The 22,904-nt window shown below is 47.0% G+C and overlaps 1 long non-coding RNA gene across 1 annotated transcript in view; it reads left to right on the top strand.

The window, feature by feature from the left end:
• Positions 1–19,293: 19,293 nt before the first annotated feature.
• Positions 19,294–22,904, top strand: part of LOC116098272 — a 29,178-nt gene continuing 25,567 nt past the window's right edge. Inside the window, exon 1 of the long non-coding RNA XR_004121769.1 lies at positions 19,294–19,639. This is a non-coding gene — a long non-coding RNA (uncharacterized LOC116098272). The remainder of the gene's footprint in view (positions 19,640–22,904) is intronic.

The raw sequence follows: 22,904 nt of genomic DNA, 5'->3' as shown, positions 1-22,904 counted from the left end.
CCACAGTGACACACCTACTCCAACAGGGCCACATCTCCAAATAGTGCCACTCCCTAAGCCAAGCATCACACCCCCCTATCTTTCTTTCTCTCCTATCTAGGATGGGGGGAAACCAGGAGAGTAAAGGGTGGGAAGAAGGAGAACCCACAAAGTAGCAAAGACCAGCTACAGACGTGGGATGCACCATGGCCAGACCCTTTTGTACTCTCTTAGGATAAGCACAGCCCTGCTAACCAAGGTTCCAATCAGTGAACTCAGTGAGAGGTCAGCACAGCATGCTGTGTTATACACTCATTGAAGCACAGCCTGAACTTGCCACGTTTGATACATCATTTGCTTTTGATACATCCTGGAATCTAGGTACATGTGAGATGTCCAGGTATAACTAAAAGCAGAGTCAGACGCGTGCAGCCTACTTGCCCAGGTGGCCAAGAGACTGTGATGGGAGGGAAGGAACCTTGCCCCATAATGCTGCACGCAGAAGGGCCAGAGGTGGCAAGCCCTGTTTAGTTTTCTCTTGGAGAAGAGGAGAGTACAACTGTTAAGGGTACAATATCTTAGATCCTTCCAGGTTCTGGTCTCCAGTGAGCTAAAACAGGAAGGGAAGTATTCAGTAAGAAAGGCCAGTCACAGAGGGTGACTACAGAGGAGACTATCCTTTGACCCTGTTATAGTGATTAAACAATAGCTCCCATCTCTCCACGGCTGCTACAGATGTGTCTAGTTTCGCAGAGTTCCCCAGCCTTTAAATTTGAAACGCAAACGAGAAGAGCAATGTGGGAAAAGCTTCTTAAACAGATCTAGCCTGGGGCCTGATCCGGTGTGGATCTTATAGAATTCCAGAGTCATCTGAAGAGTCTGCAGAGCAAAAAAGTAGCTACATTTTACATCCTTTGAATCCCAGCCTCCATTGTGCACTTGCACGCAAGCTGTCTCAGCCAGCTTTCTCCGGGAAGCAGAGCCAAAGGCAAATGACTTTGTGCTGGTTATTCTATTGGAAAGTGCAATCCCAGGAAAGCTGGAGAGGGGACAATGGGACTGAGGTGTGTGTGAATGACATGTGCCAAGCAGGCCAGAGGGCAAGCATCTCTAGTCACTGGCCTCTGACAGGCTGGCAGACATCTCAGAACTGAGTGCTGTCAGAGCAACAGTTGTTCCTCAGCTCCTGACTCCTAGGGGCTGAAACATTGTTGCATAAAGTAGTAACTACCCCCTCGATGGTCGAGTTGTATTTGTTGGCATATTGGGGCATCTCGTGTCCAGATAGTGCCAGAGGTTGGTGTGTCCTCAAAAGCCGAGATTAGGGGCCAAGAAACTATCTCTGTGCTCTTTACACTTTACAAGCACAGTTTGACGGCGTTGGAGAAAAAAAAAAAAAAAAAAAAAAAAACCCAGGCATGGTGACTCTTAATCTCAGGGCTGGAGAGTGGATACAGGCAGATCACTGTAGCTTATAAGCAGCCAGCCTAACCTACTGGGAGAGTTCCAAGGCAGGGAGAAGCTCTCTACAAATGAAAGAAAACAGCACCTCGGGGATGACAGCCAAGGTTGACCACAAGCCTCCACAAACACATGGATACTCCCACACACATACATGTGAACATATAAACACACACGTGAGTGCACACACTCCCCCCCACACACAAATACTCACAGTGGCCCATTAGCATAAGTGGGAGTTGTCGCAGGGAGAGGGGCTCAACCCAAGGTTTGTTTAATGTTCCCACTCAAGTGTAGGATATAAAAGTACTCTGAGTTTTCAATCTCGGTGCCTTTTGGAAGCCTAATGAGACTATTTCCAGAACGTTCCTTATCAGACTATACATCACTCTCCCCTGTGTATGAGAGCTGATTTTGCATAGCCGCACATTAATAGTCCATCGATTGACCGGCTGAAGGAAGAAACGGTCCCTACAAAAGTAAATTATTCTGCCAAGTGGTGCTTACCCATGCAAGCAAGGCATTTACAACTTTCCATCATATTCGAAAGAAACATTTGTAGAAGGTACATGCCCTAGGCACAAATAATTTGGTCACCAGTGACAAAAATCTACTGAGGTTAGCATAAGCAAAGTAGGAGAGTTACGGAATAGATACACAGATGACTGTGGAATCCAGGGGGCTAAAAAACATTATTTTAAATGGTCAGGTTCTTTCCCAGAGGCCAGATACAGCCTGACAGAGTCACTGTCTAATCTGCTATTAGGAACCATGTAGCCATTGATTCTGTTTTGCGTTTGCTTTGTTTGTCTTCCTAGAAGTACTGAGTTGGAACATTATGTATGTTCAGCAAGCAACTCTACCACCAAACCATAGCACCAGCCTTGATTAACAAATCATTACCAATACGACTGGGGCTCCTGATCAATGATCTTCGAGGGAAGCTGTGTTCAGGTGCCAGATCGGGCTCTAATACACTGTAAAATTCAACCTTTGAATGTTTTGAGTCAGTGAGAAATGAAGCCACCCTCTACACCCCCAGGGAGTAGATTAAGCAGTAGGTGAGTGTATTGTTGATGGCCAAGTGGCTAGAAGGAAGATCATTCCTGACATTTAGCGAGCAGAAGCTAGGGGTGCTTAAAGTCCTCCAGTATTATGTCCCACAGGTGAACAATTTACACAATTCAGTCCCTCCCTCTCGCCCTCAGTCCACCAAATGCCAGAATAATTTTGGAATCCCTGTAGGTCTTCATTTTCTCTGATGAATGGCCTCTGTAGCCTATCTGAGGCTGTGGGAGGACTTAGTGCAGGGGGGGTCTCTGCGAGCACCTTGTGTTGCTGCCCAAGCATTGCCACCATCCCCTTTCTGGGTGCACAGAAAGCTAGGAGGAGTCAGAGCTAGCCAGTGAGTTGTGAGCCAGGAGCCTTGGCGCTCCCAGGATGAACAATTACTTCTTCATAGGTGGCCCATGAGAGAAGATGGCAGCCCTTTCAGCCTGGATTCCCCAGTATTTAGACACTGACAGTTCAGAACAGAACCCCCCTTCAAACCCACGTGCACAGAAGTCTGGAAGGAAAGTAGTCTTTTATTGTGGGGAAGAGTTAGGAATTGTTTGTTACTTTAGCAACCCAGCCAATCTGACTGATATAGGGTGTCTGAATTGCTGTATACCAGGAACTCTTCTTACATACTTGACGATATAATTCATTTAGATATGTATATGTGCACACACACACACACACACACATACATATACACACTTGTGGAGAACAGAGGTCAGGCTCAGGTGTTGTTATTCAAGTACATACACCCCATTTTGGGATAGTGTCTCATTATCCTGGAGCTTAGGATAGTGTCTTAGTTAGGATTTTACTGCTGTGAACAGACACCATGACCAAGGCAACTCTCATAAGGACAACATTTAATTGGGGCTGCTTACAGGTTCAGAGGTTCAGTCCATTATCATCAAGGCAGGAACATAGCAGCATCCAGGCAGGCATGGTGCAGGAGGAGCTGAGAGTTCTACATCTTCATCTGAAGGCTGCTAGCAGAATAATGACTTCCAGGCAGCTAGGATGAGGGTCTTAAAGCCCACACCCATGGTGACACATCTACTCCAATAAGACCACACCTCCGAATAGTGCCACTCCCTGGGCCAAGCATCTACAAACCATCACAGATAGGCTGGCTATCCTATAAGCCTCAGGGATCTACCTCTCTCTTCCTCCCCAGTACTGTGTTTTCAAGCACATACAATAACATCCAGACTTTTTTTTTTTTTTTTTAATACAAGTTGGGTTCTGGAACTTGAGCTTAGGTCTTCATACTTGCAAGCCAACCTCTGTACAAGGGAGCCATCTTCCCAGCCCAACAGTACAACCAATTGTTCCAACCGCCTTGTGAAATAGACACACCACTTTGGCCAATACATAGATGAGAAAAGCTGGGACCCAAGGGGCTAGTAGCCTAGTCTAGGGACAGTGAGTACTGGTGCTGGGGTTCAAAGCCAGCCATGCTGACCCAGAGTGCTACTCTCCCCTTGTGTCAAGTCTCCATTTTCAGCATTTTCAAAAAGAGTGACTCTGCTCCTGTTGGCTATCTGTCACTTGGTGCTGTTGTCTGTACCTGCCACTGGCTGCACCCCTCCTTCCTTCACTTCTAATATACCGTTTCTAATCCATTATGGATGAGGCAACCAGATAATTAGGCATGTTACGCATGTTATAATTTGTGGCTAATTGAGCTTGGCCACCTTGGTAGTTGCTCTGTCCCCCTACCAGGCTTGCTGATCGCTCTTGTAATCCTGTGGTTGGTGGCTGCTGTATCTGTCTCCCCCTCTGGACCGGCATGTGCTTTTGTGGGGCGCTAATGAGCTTAATTCACCTTTGTGCCTGGCTGTCCCCTTCCCCCTGCCCCTAGCACAAAGCTTCACATATGTTAGGTGACTAACAAATATCTGCTAAGACTATTAAGTAATTAGGTCCTGAGTAATAGCCCAAGAGCTCCTGTAAGTTAATTAGATGGGCTTTGCAACTAGCCTTTGGGACATCTGTTTTAGCTGTCTGGAGGCCTTTGGGACTTTCTCAGTTGTGTCTAGGATGCTTAAGACTGTGGGACAAGGCGATCGATGAGTTCCCTCCATTAGTCAGCTGGTATATGTTTGTGAAGATTTGGCACTATTAAAAACACCACCTGATTATGCTTCCTGAGTGTTCACTGTGTGCAAGATACTATTTGAAGCACTTGGCTATTGATTTGTATTAGCCACACAGCCATCCAATCAGATTGGGCGCTAATAGATCATCACCCTGTTTGAACACTAGGGAAACTGAGGCACAGAATAGATCTTTCCCTTGCGACTAACAAGCAGTGAAGTAAGTAGGCTGCCTAAGTACTGGGATGAAGGAAACAGGGAAGGCGTGTCCACCCTCAGGAGGTCACTGCTTTCGTGGGCATGCCAGTTAAAATGTAAGCAAGCATGCTAATGTATAAATGATTGCTGAGAAAGAGACAAGCACTGGGCCGTCCCCAGGAGGGTGTTGTGAGGCAACACAATGCCAGCTGTAGTGGCTGGACTCAATCACTAATTTGCTCTGTGAGAACATTTCCAGAGGGGATTGAATGAAGGAGAACCTGCCCTGATTCCAGAAGGAAAACAGGAGCTGAGAACAGCATTCATCTTTCTTTGCTTCCTACCGCAGATGCATTGTGGTCAACTCCTCCACCCTCCCACCTAAGAAACTGCACCCTAGAATATGAGTCAAAATCACACCTTCCTTCCTTACGTTACATTTGTTATCTGTTTTGCTACAGCAATGGAAAACATAGTTAATACACTAGGAACATGGGAGTGAGGCCCACCCAGGACAGCCCCTGGAAGTATTTGCATGAGTCCAGCTACTTATGTGTCTTAGTTACTGTTCATTTGCTGTGAAGAGACACCTTGACCAAAGCAACTCTTTAAAAAATGTAAGAAATCATTTAATTGGGGCTTGCTTACAATTTCAGAGACTTAGTCCATTATCATCATGACAGAGAACGTGGTGGCAGGCAGGCACAGTGCTGGAGAAGTAGCTCAGAGGTACATCCTGTTGGGGGCAGGGAGGTGGGGGACCCTCAAGCCCAGTCCTGCTGTAGGAATTTGAAACCTCACAACCCATCCCTAGAGACCCACTTCCTTCAAAAAGGCCACACCTGCTCTAATAAGGCCACACCTCCTAATCTTTCTCAAATAGCGCCACTCCCTGGTAACTAAGCCTTCAGTGTACGTCCATGGGGCCATTGTTATTCAAACCACCACATTATGAATGCGAATTACTATGAAGCTTAGTGCCTAAAATAGCGAAGCTATACTATTCTATTCTGTAGCTCCTGGGGGTCAGGAAGGAGGGCTCACCTGTGCCCCTTTCTACCCAGGTGGTAACCAAGAAGTTGTCTTCTGCAACTACCTTTATCAGAGGTGTGGCTGTCGTAGAGGGTCTGTTTCTAGGATGGTTCAATATCCCGGACATGGTTGAAATAGAAAGGAGGTCACTCAGATGCCTGTGAGGGATGGAAAGAGCCTGATTATATGGTCATCCCAGGGCCAATATCCAAGGAGCAGGCTGTCAGGGAAGGAAGGGTATAGGCAGGCTGAAATGCCAGGAGCACAGGCTGCAGTTTCACAAGACAGCTTGAAACTGGTTTGCCCTGGGTAACATGGGCCACCATGCTGGATCTCTTGTTACAAACCTAACCACACAAACTCTATGGTCACCGTTCCTTTCCATTGCTGTAGTGAAGCACCATGACCAAGGGATCTTATAGAAGAAAGGGTGTAGAGGGCTGACAGTTTCAGAGGGTGAGCCCATGTCCGTTAAGGCAGGGAGCTGTAAACGCTTGCACAACCTGCTCAGGGCTAACACCACTTGGAGATTAGGGTGTTGTACCTCCAGCAGGACACAGAGGAACATTCCAATTAGGTGCACTTGTTGCTGTAGTTGCTTCTCATTCTTCCAACAAAGAGAATAAAGACTAAGAACCACCATATATTATTGTCATGTGCAATGTTGTCCCACCATGACATTCCTTCAATTACCCATGACCACCCTGGCTGTGTGTCAGTGGCTTCGACACAAGTCTAGGATGAAGGGTCTTGTTTGTGTGGGATCTGGAATGAGTGCTTCAAAAGTAACTCCATGAAGAGTCCAGACGAGGCAGGAGAGTGCCTTGGACTATCCCAGGGGGCAGCTGTCATGTGTCATTTTGTGACACAAAGATGGTCCTACCCAGAAGAGAGCTCGGTGGGTACACAACACCCTTCACCTGCCTTCTGAGTTCTCTCTTGTTTAACAAGATTGAGAGGGTTCAAAGAGCTCTAATCGGTTTATGCACAGGTGCTCAGGGCAGCATCGTCGACAGCTAAAAGGTACAAGCATCCCATTGGTATGGTACTCGCATGGACTTTGAAAGCATTGTGCCAAGAGACAGAAACTTATCACAAGAAGGCAAATGGGACATGATTCTACCAATGTGAGTTACTTAGAGTGGGACTGGTTCAGAGAGATGGGGACCAGGAAGGTGGTTGTCAGGGGCTAGAGGATGGGGAAATAGGGGTCCTTTAATGGATATGAAATCTCCGACTTGCAAGCCGAGAAAGCTCCGGAGAGTGGATGCACAGCTCAGTGAATGAGCCCCATGCTAATGTGCTGCACATGAAACATGGGTAAAGTAGGGGCTAGTGAAAAAGCTCAACAGGTAAAGGCATCTACTGCCAAGACAAGCAACTGAGTTCAACATCCAGACCCCATATGGTAGAAGGAGAGAATTAATTCCTCTGACCTCCACACATGCACCATGGCACTCTTGTGCCTATAAATACATGTGTGCACATGCATACTTGTGTGCACTCACATACACACACACACACACACGTACACACACATACACACAGAGAGCAAAAGGGAGAGAGACAGAGAGACAGAAAAAAAATTCCACTTTGAAAGCTCTTTTTCAAATCTTGATTTTTTTTCCCTCATCCCCAGCTCCTTCCTCTCTTCAGATCTTTCCCTCTTAGCAGCAACAGGGCATGTGTGTGCATGTATGCATTCACGTGTATTCCTTAAGGCCTGAGAGCAGCAGGCAGGGCTGCTATGACACTCTGAATAGCCACGGACTACCAGATAAAATGCCCTTGATCTGACAGGTGTGCTTCCAACCGTCAGACCGAATCACTCGACAATCCAGCAGCCTCCAGCTGATGGATTTGCAGAAGTACTCAAAGATAATTGGCATTTTAATGGGAAAGTGCCATGTTCCCATGTGTCAGAATAGCAATAAGATACCCCAAGGGCCATTAACACAGCTCATGAGTAATGAAAGTTGCTCACCCATCAGCCCTGGGATCAGAACCCATCCCACACTTGAAGCAGAGCTTCTGAGGGTGCCTGATCCTTGCCAGCCACTAAATTGCAGATCTCATGATCAAATGACACTTTCCATCCACACACACGTGCCAGAGGCACTGAAGAGAATCGCACTTCTGCCTGTCACTGACTTTTTTTTTCCACCTTGGTGAGGCTCAGGTGATTGAGAGCTACAAGAACAGAAGAAACAATTGTTGATTAACTCCCAGAGCCCACAATTCAGCAGGCTTTTAATCCTGGGCATCTACCCTATATGGAGTAGTTGTGGACATCTGGCATGGTGTGCCTGGGACCCCTTGGCCACATGTCAGCCACCCTTCACCCCTTACTAAGCATCTGGTGTCTATGTAATTGTGTGGCTGATCCTTTCTGATGCTTAATGAGTTTGTTATGCATCCAAGTGTGACCTCACTCTGTCTTGGCAACTGATTCTCACCCTCATCACAGGGATAGGAAGCAGAGGTTGAGAGGGAGAGTGGCTTACAGAGGCCACTCAGCAATGAGAAGTCAAGTGTGTACCTACTTATACCACAGCTCAAGGCTGTCCCCACTGCCCTATGATTATGGTAGTCACTGGGGTCAACTTGCCTGGGTTTAGGGAAGCTTAGAGAAAGTTTTATTTATTTTCAGTGCTGCTGTAGGCACTGAAGCATCCCTCGGGTGGTGGGACATTTGATATCTGGGTACTGGGCATGAGAGTGGAGGAGACAGGCATTGAGTCTCTGGAGTGAATAGGAAGATCTATCCTTATCTTCATGGGCACATTCAATGGCTAGTGTCACAGGTAGAACATAATGAACATGAGAGAGGTGTAGACTCTTGTTATCTCCTGCCTGAGCCTAGGATGCCCTTCTCCTGCCCTTGGACATCAGGCCTCTGACCTTCAAACCTAGCTTCACATGAACAGATATAGACCTAGCCACACTGGGGCACTCACCCCTACTGAGGCCTTCAGATCTGGGCTAAGCCATGCTACCAGCCTCTGCTCTCAGCTTGCCGAAGTCTGTGGTAGACTTTTCTTCTCAGCCTGTGTAATCAAGGAAGCCAGTCCCTCTACTAAATCCCTCTCGTGTGTTTGTGATCTTCTCAGTTATCTGTCTGTCTGTCTGTCTACCTACCTACCTACCTACCTACCTACCTACCTACCTACCTATCTATATCTATCTATCTATCTATCTATCTATCTATCTATCTATCTATCTATCTATCTATCTAATTCCTGACCAAAATGCCTATTTTTTTTTTGTACTCCCTAAACAGTAGGGATGTCTTACATTTCTGTACCTTTCATGGAAATATAATGTCCATTAAGAGGTGAAATTCATCCCCAAAATAGATTTTTTTTAAAAAATTCTGTGCATGTGTATGTGTGCATGTGAGTGTGTGTATGTTTGTATGTGCTGTGCTGAGGGTCAAACTCGATGCTTTTCAGTTAATAAGATTTTCAAAAGGTTCAGGAATTCTTGATTCTTGTTTCTACCAAAGGATCTGTCTGCCACCATTTTAGTCAGGATGTGAAACTGAGGTAAAAGCCAGACAACTGATAAGAGATTTGAGGTGGAGGTGTGTGGAAGTGCCCTATAGGACTCTCAGTCAGTGACAAGTTAGAAGAGCTGGCTGGAAACAGATGGCTCCTTTAGCTAGAGCCCTGAGTAGACTAAGTAATGAAGGGACCATGTAGAACGGTAGGCATGTTGTGGGGAGACCAGCAAGGGATGGGGAGATCCCTGTCAGGAAAAGCCAGATGTGTTAGCTTCTGTAAATTCAGAGGAAAAGGTGAGCAGAGATTTGACCCTGAAGAGCTTTCCTGGTGAATGCTCATGAAGCTAAGGGATATAGCACTCGGCTCAACTCTTACCATCTCCTCTCTTCATGATGCCTCTACCACCCAGGCTAACCCACACCCAAAGGCCAATGGAGCCTTATTCCCAGGTGTGCAGTGCATGGGGACAGCCTCCCTGGACAAAGAGTGTGTTCAGTGTGAAGAACAGTTTGGAATAGGAAACAGAAAATTGTTTAGCACGTCTGGCTAACAAATTGGGGGTGTGTGCAATGCCATCTTGAGACTAACTGGTGTCCTGAGAGCCCACTGTTGGGGAAAATGCTTATTCCTGTTTGTGTTGTGTTAAGCAGGAGAGCCTTGGCTTTCATATGCCCTGCATTTGCTGGTTTAGAGAGAAGAATTAGCTGGAAAGAAAGCGTATGGTGACTGAATGCTGTAGCTCAAACCTGTCACCAGCAATCGTCCTTGTGTTTGCCTCCCCAAAGCACAGGTTGAAATCTGCTTACAGTACCATTGAAAGAAACCCCAGCCTGTTAGGAGAAAGCGCCATGATTTTCCAGTATTGCCCAAAGCTAGGTAAACATGGCACATTCCAGGATGCAGTATTTGTAAGCCTGTAACTGGACCTAAACATGTCTAAATCTGGCTTTGTTAGCTATAATTGATAGTTTGATCCCACCAGTTGTATATTCTTGTTACTGTACAGTTTCTTAAAAGGGAAAACAAGAGTTGTATATATTTAACCTCAAAATTAGCTGCTGAGATCCAAATACAAGGCAAAGAGCTATTTGGTTCTATGTAGGCAGGGACTGGGGCTCATTAAGTCATTCGGCTGCCCCAGCCTCGTTCCCACCCACATTAGCCTGTAGAAGCCTAAGGTGGAATACTAGAGCACACAGAGGTCTCTGGAGTCATCTAGGGGATAGTGTTGTTCCTTTGCTTCTCCCAGAATGGGAGGGTGGTACTTCATCCCCACAGCCACACAGGGAGAACTTCAAAAGCCCACACAAGGGGAGAACTCAGAGAGAGATAGGAAGTGGTGGTGTCACCTACTTGCCAATGAGTGTCTCAATTTGAGACACCTCACCATGGACCATTCTTTCTTTAGGGAAGAGCTCCAGAGCCAAGGACATGAGGCCTGGGGTCGGGGTTGTCTGGCTCTTGTCCCTCCCTGCAAACAGCATTGTAAACCGGCTGTATTACTATATATACACCATGTTGGCACTTGTGAGACACCGGGTGGGGCTCTGCTGGGAGTTTATCCTCTTCGGGTGGCTTTGGTGGAGGAGCTCTGGGGGCATGCAGCTGAGCCTACTGCTTTGGCAGGAAGGCGCAGGGCAGGCTCAGCTCGTAAGTATCGATCACTTCATCTGCAGTCGCCTTCCCAGGTTGTCTATCCCAAGAGAGATTATTTTTATATGGCAGCTCAGGGACCCTTAAGAACCCAATGGCCCTGCAAGGGCTTTCAGGATTTCACCACAGAAGTCCCAGAATGTCCCTTCTGACACTCATTCTGTCAGCTAAGCTTTAAGGAGAAGGGAAGGCACTCCCTCCCCCTTCAGGGAAAATGCAGCAGACTCTTCATCCATCTTTATCCATCCCTATGGCATTGGGTAAATATCTGGGCAGAATGAATGTTTAAGGTCAGGGGAGGCCCTCTCTCAGGAACTCTGGCATAACTTAGTTATCTGCCCCAGGAGAGGGCAGGTTGGCTGGAAGCCCAGCTGACGGCGTCGCCAGAGAACCCAGGAGAACCTCAGAAACAGCATCATCAACGGAGATGCAGCCATCTCTTCTTACTCAGCCTGCCTCTCAACCCAAAAGCACTAAGGAGGAAGTCCAGGAGATGGAAGCAGAGACAGGAGGATCCTTGGAGCTTGCTGGCCAGCTACTCTAGCTGGAATAGAAAGCTCTATGTTTAGTGAGAGACCCTGTCTCAAAAAATGTGGCAGAGAAGAAGTTAAGAAACAACACTTGATATCCACCGGCCAACCCCCACACACATATGCACACATATACTAACACACACAATGCACATGTGTACATTCCTTTCAATACACTATGCCTACATGTATATACTCCCCAAAATAGACACTCTCTGTCTCTCTCTGTCACTGTCTCTATATCTCTGTCTCTCTCTCTGTCTCCCTCTCTGTCTCTCTCTGTCTCTCTGTCTCTCTCTGTCTCTGTCTCTCTCTCTCTCTCTCACACACACACACACACACATACATACACACACACACACACAGAAAGAGAGAGAGAGAGAAAGAGAGAGAGAGAGAGAGAGAGAGAGAGAGAGAGAGAGAAGATTGAACACTGAGCAGCTGCATTAAAGAAGGTACAACAGGGTGGCTGGAGAGATGGCTCAGCAGTTAAGAGCACCGACCACTCTTCCAAAAGTTCCAAGTTCAATTCCCAGTAACCACACGGTGGCTCACAACCATCTGTAATGGGATTTGGTGGCCTCTTCTGGTGTGTCTGAAGACTGCTACAGTATACCCACAGAAATAAAATAAATACATCTTTTTTTAAAAAGGTACAACAGTTTGTGTCTTTCTTGACTTCAGAGTGTGTGGCCAGGAAACAGTGGCCCAACACATGCATTGATGGAGTTTGTAAGTCTGAAGATTGAAGATGCTAATGTCTGTTATGTACATTGTTCATGCTTCTCTGGAATGATCCACTCTGCCCCTCCTCTCTCCCCGACCCTTTCCCCTTGCTCTGTAGTGCAGACTGGAGCACAGGTGTTGGGGAAGGGTAACTTTCCCCTCCCTTCTGAACTTCAGTAGCCGAGAGCCTAAGAATTAAACTAACGGAAGGCAGGCTAGGCGGGTGGATTGACACATGGGTTTTATTATCCATGTGCATGAGCATTCATAGACAGGCAGTGCCACTCTAAAGAGCATTTGGGGGGAGTTTTTATTCCCTTTTAACAAGGAGTCTGGGGCTGAGGGATGATAAATTGAGAGAAAGAGGTATAAAACAGGAAGAGTGGGATAAAGGGTGGATTAGATCTGTTTGTGGGACTATTTTGGCTTGGGTCTTGTCTTTTCACTCTTCTCTTTTTGTATATGTGCATTTGAGATTGGTCACAGAAAGGAATGTGGCCTTTGGGCTGCACTCTGGTGTAACCTCCCTATGTTTTAGGCATTGCTGAGGGTCGTGTCCGAGTCACAGTAGGACCTATTCTCCCTGTTTGAGGCCCCAGAGGCATGGTCCTTCCTTTAAGGCAAAGGGTATTGGATGTTAGAAGTGTCAGTCAAGGATCAATTGGGATTCTGAGCAAAGAAATGATATTTTCAGTGTGGGTGCCTGGGTACCTCTGCCAGGCAGAGGACAAATGTAGAAACACCATGGTGGACATGCCGAAGCCCAGAGAACTGGTACTGAGAGCTATGCCTGGCCCCATGCTTGAAGGAACACTTAGAAGACAGGGACACTTCTGGGGGTATCTGTCTTGTATGGGTACTGCCAACTTAGGGCCACTCCAGAACAGGGAGAAGATGAGTTGAAAGACCCCAGATCATGGAGGATGAAGTCTCCTGGGCACCGAGAAAGAAGAGGAACAGGAAGAAGGGGGTTTGAGGAAATGGTGGGAAGCACCAGCAGTATGGGGGGTGGGGAGGAGTGACAGTATAGCGAGACTGTCAGTTGCCACCAAATCAGCAATCAGTGAGTTCAGATGTTGGGCTGAACATCTCCAGGTGTTTTGGCACCTGTTTCTCAGAGGAGTATCTGTAAGCTCTACTAATATTGCGCCGCCCACAGGTGATAGGATCACCGCCAAGCAACAACTGCAACAGTGACCTGTCCAGTACTGTGTAGCTAGGAAGATGCCCAAGAGCATCTAAAGCAGGTGGGAAGGCTCCGAGGCCTGACCCTTGACCCTGTGAGACAGACTTCCAGTGCCCAGAGAAGCAGAGTCCTCAGCCTTGGGTCTCAGCACAGACCCAGCACCCCTGGACTTCTTATACTAGCTCTGAAGAGGATTGGAGGCAATTGCTTCCTGTTCATGCCTCAGAATCACGGGGTAGGGGAGGGGAGGAGGGGGAGGGATGGATGACCAGGCTCTGAGGAATAGTGCCTGGTAGAAGTACCCAGGTACCCACACTGAAGAGTGAGCAGATGGACCACAGTGGAGGAAAATACTTTTGAAAATGTAAATATCATGGCTGGCAAATGAACACAGGTTAAAGTTTTAGTTAATATTTTAAACATCAATTTTTACTTTAAAATGTTAATTTGTGTGTGTGTGTATGTGTGTATGTGTGTGTGTATGTGTGTGTGTAAAGGTCACAAAGTCTTCCACTATGTGGGTTCCAGGGATCAAACTCAGCAGCAGGGACCTTTAGTCATTGAGCCATTTCATTAATTCACCAAAACACAGCCTGTAAATGAATAGTGAGGAATACCAAAATGGGTCTGCTAGTAAAATGTAAATAAAACCAGAAGTCACCATAAAAATTGCCATTTGACGCAAGGTTCAAGCTGGGTGATAACATGTAGAAACAGGGAAATCTCTGGCCCTTTCTCCATTTGCCTACAAACATGCTATAGGTGCAAACTGTCTTTCCTCCCCCTGCCAGCAAGGGCCAGGGTTCAGCACCAAAGGTGACCTTAGATGTCTCTCACTGATGAAGGCCCCAGAGGCAGCCACCCACCAACATGCTCACTGGCCCTAAAGTCTATGTGTGAATATGCATGTGCATGTTTGTGTACATGCAGGTGCCACTGTGGAGGTCAGAAGACAACCTCAACTTGTCTTCTTTTTTGTGGGGGTTCTGAGGATCGAACTCATGCCTTTACAAGAAGCACTTTACCAACTGAGCCCTCTCCCTAGTCTTCCATTATTAATCTCCTTAAAAATCCTTGTCCCCTGGAGACTGGGGGCCCTTGACTGTTCTCATGTCACTCTCTAAAACTTCCCTCCCCTGCCCCCCTTTAATGAGAGTGCCTTACAATGCTGAATCAACCCTTGGGCTCTACTTCTTTCCAGGCTGCCTCCTTAGGTCCATGAGGACTAAGCCAGGCTACGAATGCAGGTTAGGCTGCTGTTGGTAAGCTTCTGCAGGTTTCTGTCCATTGCCACAAGTGTCTGGGCCAGTAAGAACTTGGACAAGGCAGTGAGGAAGTATTTCTTCCTCTATGGGGGCAGTACCACCCTCTTCTACAGGAGCCTTCTTCGTTCCTTCGCACACACATGCACACACAGATACAAACACACACACACAGATATATACACTGCACATGCTCACACAGATATACAGACACACACGCACTTCTCTTCTTTTGGATGATAAACCTTGATAACTAATCCATCACTAAAGAAAAAAGACCCTGGCTTCCTCTTTTCCTCCTGGACAACATGAGAAAAATGGACAAGAGGATGGGGAAAAGTTCATTTTACTCTATTCTTTAAGGCAGCAAAGAAAATGAAGACACCCCCAAAAATGGACCTTGCCTGTTAAGTTAAATCTTAAGTCCAATTAACTGACTAAAATTAAAATTCTATAGCTAAGCTCTCACTCTATTCAAGTCTGTGCTCAATGTCACCTTCTTGACGAGCTGCGTCCTCCCTGCCTGCCTCGTCACTTTGAGTCCACCCCACCTTCCCCCACAAGCTTCCGCTTCACCCGTTTCTTTCACTTGGAGCACACAGATGACTTACTGATCGTCCCTTATCCATTTGTAGCCTGTTAAATCTTTGGAGCCGGTGTCTTGTCTCTCTTGCACAACATCTAATCCTCGGCAGCACCTACGACAACGTCTATCACATAAAAAGACGCTCAAGGAAAGAGTTGCTGGGTGGATAGATGAATAAAAGTCCCTGAACCACGACTAGTCTTCCAAACTCCGCACTCCAGTGGGACTTCTGGGTGTCCCACGTCCATCGTCTGACCTCCGAAGGGACCTTCCATCTTCTTCCTTCCTTTGACATCTTTGGTCTCTCACCTTGAAAGCTGCCTAAATTCAGGGAGCAGGAGATTGACATGGAAAGTTCCAGAATTCTGATGAAAGAATCAAAATGCCGAAGTTCCTTACTCTGAGAGCTAAGTTGGTACTCAAATGTTCTCGGATGAGGAGGTTGGGTTTCATGCGACTCAATATTTCTCCCCATTGCTGTGGGGAGAAATAGCCTTTGTGGGAGAAACAGTCCCGGAAGAGTAGGTATGAATGTTGGATCCAGAGTGAGAAATCATACCAAGTCTCTTACTAGAGCCTGGGAACCTGAGACCCCTTTCCTTCAGCATCTCTTTAGGCAGTCTGCCAAAGGGCTCACACAGATGTGCCAGTTCATTACAACCATGCCATTCTTGTTGGTCCCGAGGACCACAGCTCTGCTCTCAGGGAGCTAGTTAGAAATGCGGAAATGGGCCCCACACTAAACCCACTAAGCCAGTGATGCTCAGCCTTCCCAGTGCTCAACCTTTTAATACACTTCCTCATGTTATGATATTCTTTATCCATAAAATTATTTTTGTTGCTATGTCATAACTGTAATTTTGCTACTGTTATGACTCGTAATGTAAATATCTGGTACATAGGATATTTGATATGTGACACCCCAAAAGGGGGCTCGACCTACAGGTGGAGAACCACTGCACTAAGCCAAAGTCTGTCTTTTGCAGTAAGGTCCTATGGCCTTAACTCATAGACACAGCATGACTCAGACCCAGCATCTTGTGGAGCATCACTAACACCTAGTATGTAACCCCAGTCCCTGAAAGTCAAGAGCTTTGAAGCTAGCTTGAATCCTACAGTGGGTGAATCTGCCTCTGCTCCCAGATGGTATAATAAGTACTACTTGAGTATTTCTAATGCTACGCAGTGTCAATTTGAGAGCCCTGGGATGAAGCTCTGAGAAAGCCTAGGGGACCTGAGATGCCCAAGTGCAATCCAGAGAAGAAGTCAGAGCCATGAACAGTCTGTGTCGGCTGACTGAAACCAGGGAGGCAGGGGGTGGATGGAAGCCACCTGCGCCCTCTCACGGCTCCCCAGATTTACACATTGTGCATGCTTGCCAAAGGCTGGGCCCTCTCTCCATCAAGAAAGGCTGCCAGCCCCACTCCCCTTGAAGCTCTCATTTGAAAACTAAGGACAGCTATAGGAGCGGCCCATGTCCTACACTGGCTCAGGAGCTTCCCAGTGGAATCAAACTCTCACGGTGGTGGTACGTTTCATGAGAGAACATCTAGTCTCTTAGCCTGCAATCCCCGCTGTAAGTACTTTCTGGAGTCTTTTCCAAATAACCATTAGAGCACACTCTCCATCTAAGGCTGTGCCACTAGGGAATGATGCTTTGGTCTAGATGGAGAGGAGGTGGCAGCTGGTATCCCAAGCTGCCTTTCCTACTAGGAACTGTGGCAACATCTGCCAAACCAAGCTGGTCATCAATCGCCTCCAAGTAGACCAGAAGCTCAGAACAGTGTTGGAACCTGGACCACCTGCTGTCTGAACCCTGGCTTAATTCTGCAGCAGAGCAGACTAGGGATTTCTCAAGCTCAGCAGTTGGAGGCAAGCGATGCTTTGCTTGAAGTATTTGGTGAGGAGAGGGCCCGTGTAACGTTTTGCAGTGTCTCTTGCTTCTACTCCCACCCTGGAGAGGTAGTGTCAATCAGATGTTTGTAGATGTTGCCACATGACCTCAGGGTGGAAGAGGACACACTAATGGCACCCCCAGAACCTCTGGGCTGGAATTTGCTACCTTCTGAGTAAGGATAAATAAAACCCGGGCAAGATCCACCTGCAAGAAAGAATGAAGCCCCTGGCTCAGCTTCACCCTTCTTGTCAACTGCTGTGCCTGGCTTCCCTCCCTCATCTTAAAACCCATTTGTCACCACTCTCTCTGCAAGATGGATTCCCAGATTGTCTGCTGATGGCTAACCAGGGATCAAATGCATTTGCTGGTTTTAAGAAAGAAAGAAAGAAAAAGAAAGAAAGAAAGAAAGAAAGAAAGAAAGGAAGAAAGGAAGAAAGAAAAAAGAGCCACAAATGTCCTGTTCTCAGGATTGCAGAGTGCCCTCTTGTGGCCAGAAATGCGTCCTCACTGGCTTCTCTCCAATTTCTGGCTGATCTGGAAAGATCTAGATGGGAGTGGAGAAGAAGAGGGGCTACAGGAAACTTCTAGAGAATCTGTTTTGTTTTTTATTTGTTTGTTTGGTTGGTTGGGTTTTCCAAAGTAAGAAAAGTTCAGTAGGACCTTATGAGGCTGTCTCTTGAAGCACATTTGTGAGCACGTCTGAGAAAGCTTTCTCCTGCCTCTTGTGTGTACGTGACTACGTTTGCATGTACACGCATGTTTCTGTATTCATGTGTGTATATGTGTTTGTGTCTTCCAAAGTCAGCCCAGCGAAGAATGCTGATGAAGCAGTCTCTGGGGAGGGCCTCTAGCTCCATCAGCCCTCAGGAAGAAGGCAGAGGGTTCCCAGTGAAGGAGTTAGAGAAAGGACCCAAGGAGCTGAAGGGGTTTGCAGACCCATAGGAGGAACAACAATATGAACTAACCAGTACCCCCAGAGCTCCCAGGGACTAAACCACCAACCAAAGAGTACACAAGGAGGGACACATGGCTCCAGCCATATATGTAGCAGAGGATGGCCTTGTGGGACATCAATGAGAGGAGAGGCCCTTGGTCTTGTAAAGGCTTGATGCCCCAATGTAGGGGAATCCCAGGACAGGGGAGTGGGAGTGGATAGGTTAGTGAACAGGGGGAGGTGGAAGGAATAGGGGAAATGGGGAAAGGGGGTAAAATTTGAAATGTAAATAAAGAAAATATCTAATTAGAAGAAGAGGAGGAGGAGGAGGAGGAGGAGGAGGAGGAGGCAGAGGGCAGGCAATAGCCAGGGAGCTGTCCAGAGGCACTGGGCTGTTGCTTAGCCCTGGGAAAGAGGCAGTGGGGTATTTTGGTATCTTGGTTTTCCTCGAAAGGTCCTGGTCACCTGGAATTCACATTCTCTGGAGTCACCCGTAACTTTGCTGGGCTGTCTCTGAAGAGAAGCAGCAGCCTCAGGGTCTAAATTTCCTAGGCTGTCTTCAGCTCCCCAGGGAAGGGAAGAGGCAGAAAGTACCAAACCCCTCCAGTAGGGAGCATGGGGGGAGCCAGCAAGTGCAAGCACACACTGTGTGTGCATACAGAAGAGAATGGAAAGCTCAGGCTAGAAAGACTTTGGTGGTATTGCTGAGCCTTCAGTCTCTGCAGGAAGCTCTATGGTTGCTACAGTGTATCTGTAACAAGAGAAATAGTGAATGCCCACAGAGAGCAGTTTAGGAGAGAGTAAAGGTGAAAGGTCTGTTGGAAGTTCTCTGTGGCTTTAGTTTTCAAGTAAGTCTTCAGTGAGCAGTGGGATCTCTCCCAAGTCCTGAGGGAGGGTGACAGGCAACTGGATCCTGTCCCTGTGCTGGAGCCCCATGTGTATAGACAGACACACATGCTCTGTATTTGTTTGTTGAGTGACTGTGTTAGGCTGGGCTGAAAGAGATTTCAAAAGACAAAGGAAAAGAAAGAGGTCAAGATAAGAAGTACTATAGAGGAACGAAGAATGTTGGGGGACAACAGAAGGCCCCTGGAACTCAAGAAGAAAACTCCTCAAGTCAGATAAGCAAGAATAATTCTGAAGGTTGCCAAAGGGTTCTAGAAGCCAAAGAACAAGTCATCATAATTTCCTAGGCCAGTAAACTATTCTCTAGGAAGTGCCCCAGAGTTCCACATTCTTTTCCTTAACTGATGTTTTATAATGTCCTTTCACTAACAGGAAATGAAATCTACTTTAAAAACAGAAGCTGCCTACTCATGAGTTTTAAAAATAGATATAACAGTTCAACTCCAGGATAAAGGAGGAATTAAAGAAGTGCTATTTATGGCACTGTATACCGAGGCTTGGACGCCTGGAGAAACATCAGGAAAGAGTCAGGTTCTTATACATCCCAGTGGAAACAACCGGATCCCAGACATACAAAGCCCAGTTCCACTGCACCCTCACCTGCTTGAGGGGTAACTGTAAGGCACCAGATGTAAGTGTGGCAAGTGTCATGTTTGACTTATTGTGATGTTTTAATCACTTTCCAAGGAGAGAACAGTTTTTCGTAAAACCTCAAACAAAACTGGGCACGGTGGCACACACCTGTAATCTCAGTACCTAATAGAAGTAAAAGGATTGTGAGTTCAAGGCCAGCCTGGGCTGCATAGCCACTTCCAGAACAACCTAGTTCTGGAACAACAGTAGGACCCTGTCTCCTATACACAAAAACACTCTAAACAAAACAAAATGCATTTGTCCTCTTGACTTACACAGTAGATATACTTCTAGAAGTTTCCATACATACTAAAACTATTGAGGAAACATTCTTTGCCTGTGTGTAGGACAGGAGATGAGGCACGTGGGACATCTGGTGTCTGATCCATGGTGTTTGGACCCCTTCTCTCCCCACAGCCATCTGAAGGCTTGCCTGGGCTGGCTAACAGTCTATCTCCTTTCCTAGGTGGCTCAGACAGCTGTGTAGGCTCTCTGCCACAGCCACAAAGTACTTGACAGAATTCCACATCAAAGGAGGAATGGTTTATTTTGGCTAAACACTTAAACTACATCCCTGGTCAGTTGGCCCATTATTCTGGAGAACATAGTAAGTTAGCATATCATGGCAGGGACATTGTGGCAGAGCTAGCTTCTCCTCTCGGGGTGGCCAGAAAACAAAGGAGAGCTAGGAAGGGACCAGGATTCCATTATCCCCTTCCAGGACATACCTACCACCAGCAGCTACCTTCCTCCCACCAGGCTCTCCCTCTTCTCCATCCATGAGCCTGACAAAAGTGTTACAGGCTTAGAACCAGATCTTCCACACACTGGGTCTTCCACACACCGGCCTTTGAAGATCCAAACTACAACAACTCCACAGCAGGTGGGTTAGCGTTGGCCCGCAGGAGGGTTCAGCTCTTTTCTGGGTACTTCCTGCAAGGCTGCTAGAGTGTCCCCACAGCATGGTCACTGGCATCCCCAGAATGAGCCTTTCAAGAGATTAGGGGCACGTAGAACTATTCTTTTCCTAAAGATGTATTTATTTGTTTGTGTGTATGTGCGAGTATATGTACAGCTGCATCCACGGGCCTGCCTGTGCCCACAGAGACTGGAAGAAGGCCTCAGGGTTCCTCCTTCGTTCTCACCTATTGTTTTGAAGTGGGGTCTCTAGGCTGGAAGTCAGCCAACCCACGGAATCTATCTCTACTCTCCTTGGAGCTGGGGTTATAGGTGTGTGCGGGATACTGTCTTGTTACTTGGGTTCTGGGATCTGAACAAATATATATACATATGCAGTCATATAGCATCATATGCAAGCATGTATTGCATACATTTACGATCATATACAGCATATATACATATACAATCATATATTACAAACACCATGCCCTAGAGAATCCATGGAATCTGCTCAGAAATCACAATTTGGGGATGTCTGGAGAGACAGTGGATAAAGTTGTGCTTGCTACCTACTAAGTATGGAAACCGAAGTCCAGAGACCTCCTCTCCCAAAATGACCAAGACATGACGTCGTGTGTCTGTGCTCTCAGAGCTGAGATCCTGGGGGATGGAGAAAGGCAGAAACTGAGGGCTCAAGAGCCTAAAACAGCAAGAGACTGTGTCTCAAAAAATAAGGTGGACAGTGACAGAAGACACCTAGAATTGACCTCTAAAACACATCAGGGACATGCACACACACTGAATTGTGCAATGAAATTTGATATCTGACACAGTGTCCCATGTTACATCTATCTGATAGCCTGTATGCCCATCCATCCCTACTTTATCAAATGCCAGGCATGCTTTTCCATCATTGTGAAACCCCAAAGTACCCCCACTTTCCAACAGCTTCCTCTTCATGAGAACGGCTACAATGGTGATTGAAGGTGGACATTTGGGACTGGAGAACAAACAACGGGAACCAGGCTCTGGGCCTACCCAGCGAGTCCAGGAGTATCTCCCAGGCACGTTTAGGTTGTACGGTTACCCTCCACTCCTTGAGCCCTGGCCCTGTACCACACAGCCAAGCTCCCTCTAGTTTAGTACCTTTGCTCCAGCTGTAGGTGTGTAGAACAGTCTTCTCTCCCTTATGCCCTGATTTCTTTATTCCGTTCTCACTGTTGCCTCCTTCACGCCAAGGCGTTGGATCCCCTTAAAGAGCACTTCCTTCATTAGGGCGTTTGGTGCAGTTTACCTTCAGGTTGTGTGATCATTTGCTCAGTTTCAGCTTCCTCAGCACGAATGTAAGTTCAGTGATGGAGAAAGGGAGAAGGGAGGAAGGGAAGGAGAGAGGGGGAAGGGAAAAAGATTTTTGCATCAGCCCTACAGCCACCGGGCAGCCTTGGGTCCCTCAGCCAAGTTCAGTCTTCCTAGAGAGAGCAGCTTCGTGGAGGAAGGAAGGAGTGGAAAGGGCCCAGCCCCTGTTAAAATATTGGTGAAGATATATATCTGGCATGGCCTGCGCATACATAAAGAGGCGTATTAGCTCCCTCGTTAGAGGTGGAGAGCCACAGCTGCTAATGGCGGTGTTGCTAGGCTGTTCTGTCGGGCGTGATTTTCTGTTTCAATTACGGGCAGTGTCGGTGATTTAGCAGCCAGGCTGGCGGAGAGTGGCTCCTGAGAGGTTGGTCGTAACTGCCAATAGGAAAAAGATGGCCTGAGCTTCACCTCAATCTCTCCCTCTCCCCCTCTCTCCTCTTCATTACCTCTCTGTCTTTTCAGCTCACTTTCTCTTCCCACTCCTCCTGATTCCCACTCCAATCCTGGCTCTCATGGCCGTCACTTTCTCTTGTCCATACGGACATTCTGGTTTACGCTCTGGACCAAGCCTCACTGTGGGTGAACTGGGATTTGGGGAGATGCGGTGACTACCCTTGATTATCGACTTGACTACTTCTGCATTAACTAAAAACACAAGTCTCTGGGATTTTTAGTTAATTGGACCATTTGAGGTAAGAAGACCTATCCTAAATGTAGGCCATACCTTCCCGAGACAGCCTGTGTAAGGGACAGGGAAGAAAGGAGCTTTTAGCTCTCTGCCTGCTTACCCTCACTCTCGCTTCACTGCTTTCCAGGTCAGATTCGTCAGGATTCACGTCAGGGACTGAACTACTACTAGATTCTTGGACTTTCCATTGAGAGAAAGCCATTGCTGGACTAGCTGAACCACAAGTCTGCTAGCCAGTGTAATAAATCCCATAGATAGATAGATAGATAGATAGATAGATAGATAGATAGATAGATAGATAGATAGGTAGGTAGGT

The sequence above is a fragment of the Mastomys coucha genome, unplaced genomic scaffold (genome assembly GCF_008632895.1).
Source record: "Mastomys coucha isolate ucsf_1 unplaced genomic scaffold, UCSF_Mcou_1 pScaffold20, whole genome shotgun sequence".
Taxonomy (NCBI): domain Eukaryota; kingdom Metazoa; phylum Chordata; class Mammalia; order Rodentia; family Muridae; genus Mastomys; species Mastomys coucha.
This window is presented reverse-complemented; position numbering and strand designations above follow the sequence as displayed.